The sequence below is a fragment of the Pinus tabuliformis genome, chromosome 2_1, assembly GCF_031772625.1.
Source record: "Pinus tabuliformis cultivar Carrire ecotype Pingquan chromosome 2_1, CPIR1, whole genome shotgun sequence".
In the NCBI taxonomy this organism is placed as follows: domain Eukaryota; kingdom Viridiplantae; phylum Streptophyta; class Pinopsida; order Pinales; family Pinaceae; genus Pinus; species Pinus tabuliformis.
This window is the reverse complement of record NC_142299.1, coordinates 333309014-333319348: the sequence shown is the minus strand read 5'-3', so window position 1 is coordinate 333319348 and position 10335 is coordinate 333309014.

Here is a 10335-nt window from a genome sequence, read left to right as displayed (position 1 = left end):
GGTGGGGTTGTTGACCTCCTTATAATATTTTACTTTTCTTTTAGCTGCTAAATCTTTCTCACACCACATTTTTTTTTTGAACTTAGAAGTAACAATATTTTTAATGTTATTAATGTTTTGCAATGCAACATTCTCATCGATCTCCCCATGATTTAGCCAGGCCCTAGTGTCTTTATACCAACCTCGTTTTTAGCCTTAGGTGGTTTTTACTGGAATTTAATGCTCGCTTAGGAAGTCTATGGTATCCTATGTTATTGAGTTTGTGTTTGCACAACAGAAGCCTAGTCATAGCTAGGCTCTCAATAGGGGAAAGACCCACTTCTATAAGGAGAATAGGATAGGGTGTGTTGCTTTTAATTTTGAGGTTATACGTTATAAAACGCTTCTGGATTTGCTCAATCTTTCTCCAGGATTCTCTGGAGATGCTACAACCCCAAACCTCACATCCATATAAGATAACGGAGTGACTAAAGTTTCAAAGATGAACTTCTCTCTATCCCACATTATGAGGTTTGTCATTTTACAATTAATTTCAAGACCAAAATAAGCTTTCCATCCCCCATTAATCCTTTTCTCAATGCTATAGTTCTAGTTGAGCTTATGATGAATATAATTCCTAAGTACGTGTAGGAAGACACTTTCTCCAAGTTACTATTGTCATACATAAAATTAGCGTAAGTGTCTTTATTGGATTTGATAATCATAACTTTTGTTTTGTCAGTGTTAACAATCATACCCATGGTAGAGCAGAAATTCTTAAGAAGTATAAGTTTCTTATTAAGATCAAATGGGCACCTTGCGAGAAGAACAATATCGTCAGAGTAGAGAAGAAGGATGATGACTATCCCAGCTAAGATCGTGCCAACGCATCATGCTTCCTCTAAACAACCTTCTAGCTTGTCGATGTAAATGCCAAATAGGGTAGGGGAGAGGGGGAAACCTTGTTTAACTTCAATATTACACTTAATATCTTTCGACCACCTCTCATTGCTCTTTAACTTGGCAATTACATTCTCGTATAACCTTATAGCAGCAGCTCTCAACTCAAAAGGAACCTTTAGCTCTTCTAATCTGTTCCAAAGGTTGTTTCTAGGAACTGTATTGAAAGCCTTTCTAAAGTCCACAAAGCAACAAAAGATATTGGATTTATCATTGCGACATTCCTCCACAATGATCTTAAGCATAATGAGGTGGTTTGTTGTTGAGTGCTACTTTCTAAAACCCGCTTGGCCTTTAGCCTGCTTCCCTTCACTTTCAAGCCATATGCTCAACTTATTTTCCAAAATAATACCATATAACTTGGCTAGGAGAGGGTTGATCATAATTGTTCGAGAATTAGAGGGGTTATTTGTATCCCCACTTTTAAAAATATGGATAATGAGGCTTTGAGTCCATGGTTTATGGAACCCTTGCTTGACCGCTTGATTGAAAAGCTTGTGAATGTGGGGGATGAGGATAGGATTTTCAATTTTTAAGATTTCCGCCTGGTAGCCTTCAATGTCCTTAGCTTTCCCATTAGCCAAGCAACTAACCCCAAAATCAATGTCTTCTAATGAGAAAACGTATTTCGTTGTGAGCAAGGTTTCAAAGTTATCCACGACATTTGGAGATTCATAAAGCTTTTTAAGATAGGAATCCCAATCCTGTAAAGTAATTTTATTATTATCTTTAGTTTTCCTAGTAAGAATTTACCTCTAGAATTTCTTAGGAGCTACCTTAGAGAGGTGTAAGAGATTCTTTTGTCTTTTATGAATATACTGCTTTTTTTTCCTTTTAGTTAGGGCTTTGTATATTTTTATCTTGCAAATTTTAAGAGATTCATCAACAACTTCCTTAATTTCTCTCCTCGCACTTTTACAATCTTTGTCATACCATGGGTTGGTTTTTCTATTTCTTTTATTACTTGAAACTTCAAAGGAGAACTTGTTAATAGAATATGAGAGGGTTGTAGTAAAATTATGATAGAGATCTTCTATGTTGTCTATACTAGATAAAGGAAGCGAATTAGTTTTTAATTGATTTAGAAAGAGATATTTTTATTTCTATCAAAGATTAACTTCTTTTGGCTATAAGGATTATCTTCTATTGGATCTCTATGCATGACAAAATTGAGAGTTATAAGTAAAGGCTTATGATCAGAGTCAAGCTCGTGGTCGTTTAAGATGTCAAAATTTGTTATTTCGTTGTATAGAGAGAGATCAGAGATAACATAGTCTACCACGCTGCTACCAAGCCCATGGATGTAGGTCATCTGGCTAGATTTGGGCCACTTCTTTAGACCGTTGCAAATTATGAGATCTTGAGCACTAAAGAGCTTGATTAACTCCGACCCAAACAAATTATCCCCGAGGTCTTCAGAGCTCCTTTTATACCGACTAGCGAGAGAAAGGTCTTCGTCTAACCAAAGAGGATTAGGGTTGGAATGATTGCTTAGAAGAATAGCTTGGTTGCTTAAAGTTTGAGCATTAAAGTCACCCATTAAAAGGATATTGCCTTCATTCCTTAGGCTAGAAATATCATTCTCTAAACCATTGTAAGGAATATTTTTATCTAGATTCTTTTTCTTATAGAAGTTAAGATTGATGGGGCGAAATAACAGTTTGCTATGTAGGTCTTTTTATCATAAATGTGAGTAATTTCTATCCAACTATATTGATTGCAAGGGTCGTTTTTATAAATCCTACCGGAGAGATGTTTTTCTTAATGTAATAAGCTATACCCCCAATGCCTCTACGGGAGGATCGCTTATTCCAGGTAGACCATAATGTAAAGCCATCTATGTTAGGGACCCGAGATTCTTCATGCTCCCAAGTTTCAACAAGCAAAGTAATATCAACATCATTTGATATCCAACTTAGCTTGGGGCCTTTGTTCCATGGAAAGCCGTGAGAGTTCCAAGAAAGAATCTGGAGCATGTTGAATTGCTATTTATTATTATCTTTTTGGTATCTATCTCGAATAATGGCTTTTCTATTTCTGATTATTGCCCATTTTCCTTCCTTCCTAACTTCCTTTACCTTTTGAACCTCCTTTCTCAATTCTTCTTGATCTTCTGAAATGAGATCTTCATTTATAAATATTCTCATTCCTTTTAGACTTGAGGTTTTACTAAGTATGTCATACTTATGGTCAGTAGAACTCAATTTTATTCGGATTAGTCTTCCTTTATTCTCAGTTAGTTTCCTCTTCTGTGAGGCACGTTGTTTCAATTTGTAATGTGTTATGTAATTCTGTCTGGGCTATGGCTAAAGTATCCTCGTCTACCTCTTCTTTCAAACCGAAGATTATAAAGTTCAAAGCCCTTTTGTTACGCTCATGGTATTATTATTATTATTATTATTATTATTATTACACTAATTTCATATTTATTTTTTAAATATTTTTATATTTTTTAAAATTTAAATATTTTAAAAAAAATTTAAATTCATAGCACCCAGACAAATCCATGTGTTGGAGGTTTCTCAATTTAACAAAAGAGTTTGGTAATGATTTAAATCTGTTAGCACGTAACACCAAGGACTTCAACGAGTTCACATGACCGAATTCTTCAGGGAATTTAGCAAGAGAGGAAGAACCAATGACGATCCTTTCCAGGTGCTTCAGCTGCCCCATGGACTTTGGAATGCTCGAGAGCCAGCTCGCATTTATAATCTCTAATTCCCGCAACTGCAAAGGTGCCCGCAAGATCAAGCATTTCGAGTGTAAGAAAGATGGGAAAACCGTGAGAAATAATTGGACGCCCTTTTATGCAATATCGATAGCCAATGAACACACTTGAACTCAAAAAGTTTAGATTTACCTGCGATATGCCTTGCCATAATGTTTTCAATACAGCCCCCTCCACTTTCAAAACCCTTAAATTCTTAAATGCAATCCAGGAAGGTAGACAAGTGTAGGGACAATGACGCCAAGAAAGCCATGAGAGATTTGGCGAATGCACCCGCAAAATACGATCTAGCAGATGTCCTTCAGTCTCAACAAGTTGAAAATTCATGACATCACGACCAAGAAAACGATAACATTTATTTTCCAGCCAATTGCAAAGCTTCAATATCACGTGGCTCCCCACTCGTTTGGTGCTATGCCCCTCAGCGAACAGCCAAATTCCGCGTGCTTCGGTTAAAACCTGTTCATTCGGATGGAGAATCAAGAAACTGTATACAGCTTGGTATGGTTAAATTTAATTATTTGGAAGGTGAAAAACGATGGAGAAATTGAAAAAGGTTAACTATTTAAAAAGTTTGAATGATTGAGGACGTACGGAGGAGTATTTGTGCAACCATTCACACAAACCTATGTGAAATTATGGACTACTTGATTAGTGATGGAATTCAATGATGAATTTATCATCCTAAGCCAGAATTTCAAATGAAAATGTTAAGAAATATGGTTTAATATATGCACAAAAAACACTAAAAATCACTCCCTTATGCTCTGTAGACCCAAAGTGGTCACATGATGAGAGATAACAAGACCTGGCTTTGTGGTTGAAAGACGATCTAGGAATCTTTGTGTATGAAGGACAATATCCTTCATGTCCTTTAACCTAATTTCCATCTGTAGAACTCTGAGAGAACCTTCCTCCTAAGCCATCAAATCTAGCTCAATGGTGGCTAGTGGAAAGAAATTTGTAGTCTAGTTGTGCCTACAGTTGTGTAGAGAGTGGCTCTAGCTTCTTCAGTTTCCAACATACTACTTTTGTTCAAATAAGTGTATAAGCCTTGTCTATTAATGAAATGATATCGTTATTCAGTGTTTTATAACTAGTGCTGAGTTGGAATTTGATCTTAGGTGAATAGTTGAATATTGAATTTGCAAGGAAATTGAACATAAATATGTAATTTATTCTTAAAACAAGAGAAATCCTAGAAATATCAATGTATCATATTGAAGATTTGATTAGAAAAGTCTTCATAGAACATCTGAATAACTCATTAAAGAAATAATCAATGAAATCATGAAGCCTATAAATCTATTATAAAATTAATGTATAGTATGTAGTTGTTGGTACAACCATGGAACATAATACATGTTTAAGTTGGAAAACTTAAAGAGTTTTTAGTTGTCACAAAGTGTAAGAGCCTTTTTTTGGATTCTCCAACCTCAAAATTATCATGTATGCAGGCACTAGATGTAACATGATGCTTAAATGTCTCTAGAATTCTTGGTGGTGTAATCTGTATTCTCTTTCACCTAGATAGGAGTAAAGTTACATAGATGAATATAAAATGTAAAATAAAGTATTAGCCTTAATTTCTCATCAATTATCTAATTGGAAGAGTTGATCAAATTTGACGTATTTCGCATAGAAATATTTTAATAGGTATTTGTTGAGACATTCTCCCTCATTTGATAGAAATTTTATTGTTTCTCCTATATTTTTGGCGGACAAGAGTTATCCATTGCCCGAAAGAAGGAATTATGTTTAGATATAAATTTATTGTTTTATCATGTAAGAGTTTCTCTGGAATTTATGCTTATGAGATAAGCTCTTACTTTATCCTTTCATTGCAATAATAATTACTTACTTCATTAACATAAAGATATCCATATTATTGTTTTAATACTATGGTAAGTCTCCTCCACCTTAGAAATTATACTAAGTATGTCTTTGTAGAATGATCCATGTAAAGGTAAGTCTTTGTTGGATGATCCATGAGGGAGTACATCTTTGTGGGAAAGTTCTTCAAAACCTACACCCTCAACTTGCATAGTTAGAAAATAGACTAAGTATGGACTATGTAATTTGCTCAATGCAAAAAAATGTTGGTGCAAATTGGTTATCACTGGAAAATTGTGGAAGTGTAAGTAATGGTAGTGAAAAGTGTTGTGGAAAAGATATTTGCACCAACATAAAGTGAATATTAAAATATTATATAGTTTGGAAGTGGGAGTGAAAGAAATATTAAAATAATATTTGTTCCGGAAAGGTGGTCCAAACATATTGTTTTGGAAATAAATAGTAAATAATAAGACATTCTCTAACTATTATACTTTTTGAAGTTTTGGGATGGAATCCCACAAAATGTTTTTGATTAAATCATGATATTTTGTTATTTAACATGAGTTTTTTACTACATATATGGATTCAACATCTTGAAAAACTCTTGGAACACTCATATTGTGGAGAGTTTACAACTCAAACTTATGATTCAAAACAATCCTTGTAGGATTCTAAGAAAAATCCACTAGAAAACTCCAAAAGATAATATGGGTAGACAATGACAAATAATCAAGTTCACGATCAAGAAAGCCAAGAAATTGATAATAAATTATCATTTATTTACTTTAAAATTTATGTTGATTATTTTAAATGGACATGAAGTAATAAAATAATAATGTTAAGGGAGAAATGTAAAAAGGCCTAAATATAAAAAATAAAGTAATTCATGAAAAAAGGTAAAGAATGACATGGCCAAAAGACTCTAGTGATAACAGGCCACACCCTTGAAATGACATGTCTGATGCATGAGCATTGGCTCAAGGACCAAATTATATCTATGTTAGCTTAGGGGATTGCTAGTATTACTAGGAAGTTGGTTTCCTAGGGTCGATTAAATGTATTTTTTATAAGTTATTAATAGATTTGAGTTGTAAGTGTTCTTGAATGTTTGAGAACCTGATTAGATCTAGTCTGGTGAGATTTTGTAGGGATAAGAAATCCTAATTTAGGTGTTAGTTAAAGGTTTGTGGGTCATTGGGGATATCAAGATCTAGTTGAGGAAAATGTGGAACTAAATCATAACCGGTTTAGAGAATCCTGGGTATAGAAGATATATTCAAAGAATGTAACAGAGGGGGGGAGAGATTAGATTTTAGTTATTTTTTTGTAATCCTAGGGCATATGATGGATCAGAGGCCATTAAATTAGAAGATCAGGCCGAGTAGACACAGTGAGTCTCATTTTTTAATTATGTATCAATTTATATATATGCACAGAAATTAATTTCCAACGTATTAGTGTGTTTTGATATTGTCTTGTGGTTGCAGTCTGGATGCTGTAAACCGCCAACATAATGTGGATATACATTTGTGAATCCAACATATTGGATAAGCCCAATAAACCAAGGCGCGGATTTTGATTGCTTGCTCTGGAATAACGACCAGACATAGTTGTGCTACAGTTGCAATTCCTATAAAGTGGGGCTGTTGGAAAACCTGAAAATAGACTGGAGAGTGGCCGATATTGTATTGTTGGTCACTATGGTGGCCCTCATTTGGGGGTACATAGTTGGATGCAACGCCTTCCGCAAAGCGAGACAAAGGAATGCCATGGACCTCTGAATCCATCTGAGGAATCAAAGCGGTTGTCGCAGTCTGGAAAAGGAGTCGAATTATTAGACCAGGGCACAAATTGGTAGGTTGTTTGAGGTCGTGCTAAGAGAAATTTTTGAAACCGAGGTACTCAGGCTCGCATTTGGGGTTTCTTGACCAACCTCTGGGCCAAGCATGCTTGTCCAAACTCTGCCAAGCTGAGAGGAAACCTGGGCATATTCGCAAAGGTCAATACTGTATCATTAGTGTGTGGGATCAATGAAACATTGATTGTAGTAGGGCTGAGGGTTTATTTGATGAGGAGATGATATGTATGCAGGTTGAAATTAGATACAAGACTGAATTAGAAGTGACAGTTGTAGCAACGAATGAGTATCAGATACACCTGTTTCGATCCTAAAGTGCCAAGCCATAGGCTTGGCATCCTTTTTGGTATCAGAGCGGGGAAAATATTTCCCGCGGAAAGGAGTTTTTGCGTGCAAAGAAAGAAGAGTGTGACCAGCCAAGGTGACATAGCTGGTAATCAGAAAGACTGACAGGACAAAAAGACAAACAAGCATGTTTTGTGTGCAAGGGTTCAAAGGCTGCACAGGGATAAAGCAGGTCTTGGAAAAACGCAGAAGCTGACAATAGCAAGGAGGTAAGATAGCAAAGATGGGATGTGATTAATACTTCCAAGGAAAAGTTGCAAAGGGAAAATAGCCAAGGACAATAGAGATCAAAGATAATAGAGATGAAAGATAGCAGAGAGAGTTGATAATTTCAATCTCAAGGGAGATTTTAAATCCGAACACATAGCAGAACAGAGAGGAGAAGAGTTTTACTCTCAAAGAAAGAATTTGCAGAAAGCAAATAATTTGAGACAATCCATGCAAAATGCAGATGGACATGATCCTGCAGGGATCATAAAATATATATATATGATGATATTTTGTTTTAACTGAGTTGATAAACTGTGATTGAAGGTTTTTAGTAGTAGGCAAAGGGAAAAGCAGAGCAAAGAAAGCACTCTGAATTGGCAGTGAACTTGAATAATCCAACAAGAGATTGGACATAGAGGAAAACTGAAGTGTTCTCAAGGGAGAGTGAGAGCATGCAAAAGCCTAGAAGTAGCAAAGATGTTGCTCAAGAGAAGGTTCCAGATAGAGGACCGTGCTTACCAAATGACTGAGTGAGGAGAGCTTAGTGAGGTAAGATTGCAGTAAGGAGGACTTGCTATTGCGGAGGCTTGTTGCAGTGGAGTGAGGAGCTCATGAAGAGAAGATGAAGACAAAGATGATGGAAGATCATTGCAGAGGTTTTGAAGAAAGCCACTATAGAGGAAAGGATGCCAATACAAAAGGCATGAAGAGGATGAGTCAAGAGGAGCTTGACATGCAACTTGCTGACATGAAAGCAAGATTGGAGATATTGACAGAGCTGCTACAAGAACCAGAAGACCAGAAAAGAGGATGGACCTTTCCACTAAAAGGAAAGAAGGTGATTTGGTACTCATTATAGATGAGGTGGAAGCAAAAGGAGATTTCCTTATGGACAAAGGAACTCAAATTCTTTGAGTCAAGGATAAGAATTGAAGATGTCACATGCAAAATTATTCAGAGGAAAATGCTTGAAGAAGAAGGAGAAGCAGATGAAGTTATTTGCAAGCCAGAGGAAGGAATATCTCTAGATGATGATGAGGAAGAGGTGAGATTGTATGAGGGTCTCGAAAGTTTAGAAGAGAACTTGGATCAACATGTTGAAAAGTGTGCAACAAGAAATTCTTGTTGAGATTGCAACAAGATGATGGAGCTTAGTGAAAAGAGTCGCCTTCACTAAGTGGGCCTGTAGGCTATTTTTGGCGCAAGCCTATTTTTAGACTATGTATATTTTTAGACATATGGATCATGTCTATGTTTATGGATGATTGATCAAGTTGGGAAAAATAGATGGACTTCTATTTTTTATGAAAGTGTGAGTGATCAAAGTCTATTTTTAGACTAGCTGTCAAAAATAGAAAAGTCAAATATTATTGTCTCATAATAATATTTGGACTATAAACTTGATTTTATTCTCTTGGAGCACTTCAGGATGAGCTACGGATGTGGTACATGCAGATCCCAGAGGGAAATACGTGGTTACCTATGGGATGACTAATATTTGCATGCAGGACTTCAGTTAGAACTCAAGTGAGTTGAGTTTAGTGGACTGGAGGTGCAGTTGATGGAGTTGTGTTCAGTTTGACTTAGTTAAACTAGTTGTAGTTAGTCTAACTGCAGATAGACTAATGATGAGTTGTTAAACTAATTATTAACTCATAATACAACTAAAGAATACATCAGTTAACTCAGTTGCATGTCAGTGCATGTTCAGTTCAACAGGGACAGGTGGTAGAGAATCAGATTGCTATCAGTTGTGACTATAGTTGTGCACCAGATCTTGCACAATCAAGGGATTGAGTATGCCAATGAGTTTGCTCACGTATTTGGCCCACATTTTAGCCTTTTCTCACGTCCACAAAGAGTGAGTGACTATTTTGCAGGTGAAAAACGAGTTTGGGAAGCAATTCTCATCAGTTCTTGAGCAGGTATTGAGCAGTGGAGGCAGGCAAGCAGCGGGGGAGATTTGGAGATCAAATCTGACTGTATTGTGTGTAACAGGTGGAGATACTTGTGAGAAGTATTATGCTTTGTATTGTTACATGATTCAATCAATCTAATATACAGATAGTGTGGGGTTTTTAGCGAGATGCTTTCCCCGGGATACATACTGTGTTAGTGAGTTTGATTGATGCTTCTATGTGCGCCTGTGAATGTTTCTGCTTCTGTAAATTGATGATCAACGTAGAGGAGATTATGTATTATACATGTTCCGCTTATAATTGTATGATCGGGATAATCTCTGTGAATATGTGTTAAATTATTCAAAATTTCTACATGGTATCAGAGCTAGATTTGTAGAGAATTTGCAGGAAATTCCTACATGGTATCGGAGCTGCTTGATTTGTAGAAGAGATTTTTACAGGATATCAAGCGAGGATTGATCATCAGATCTACTATTCAGGAAGTGTTTACATTCTAT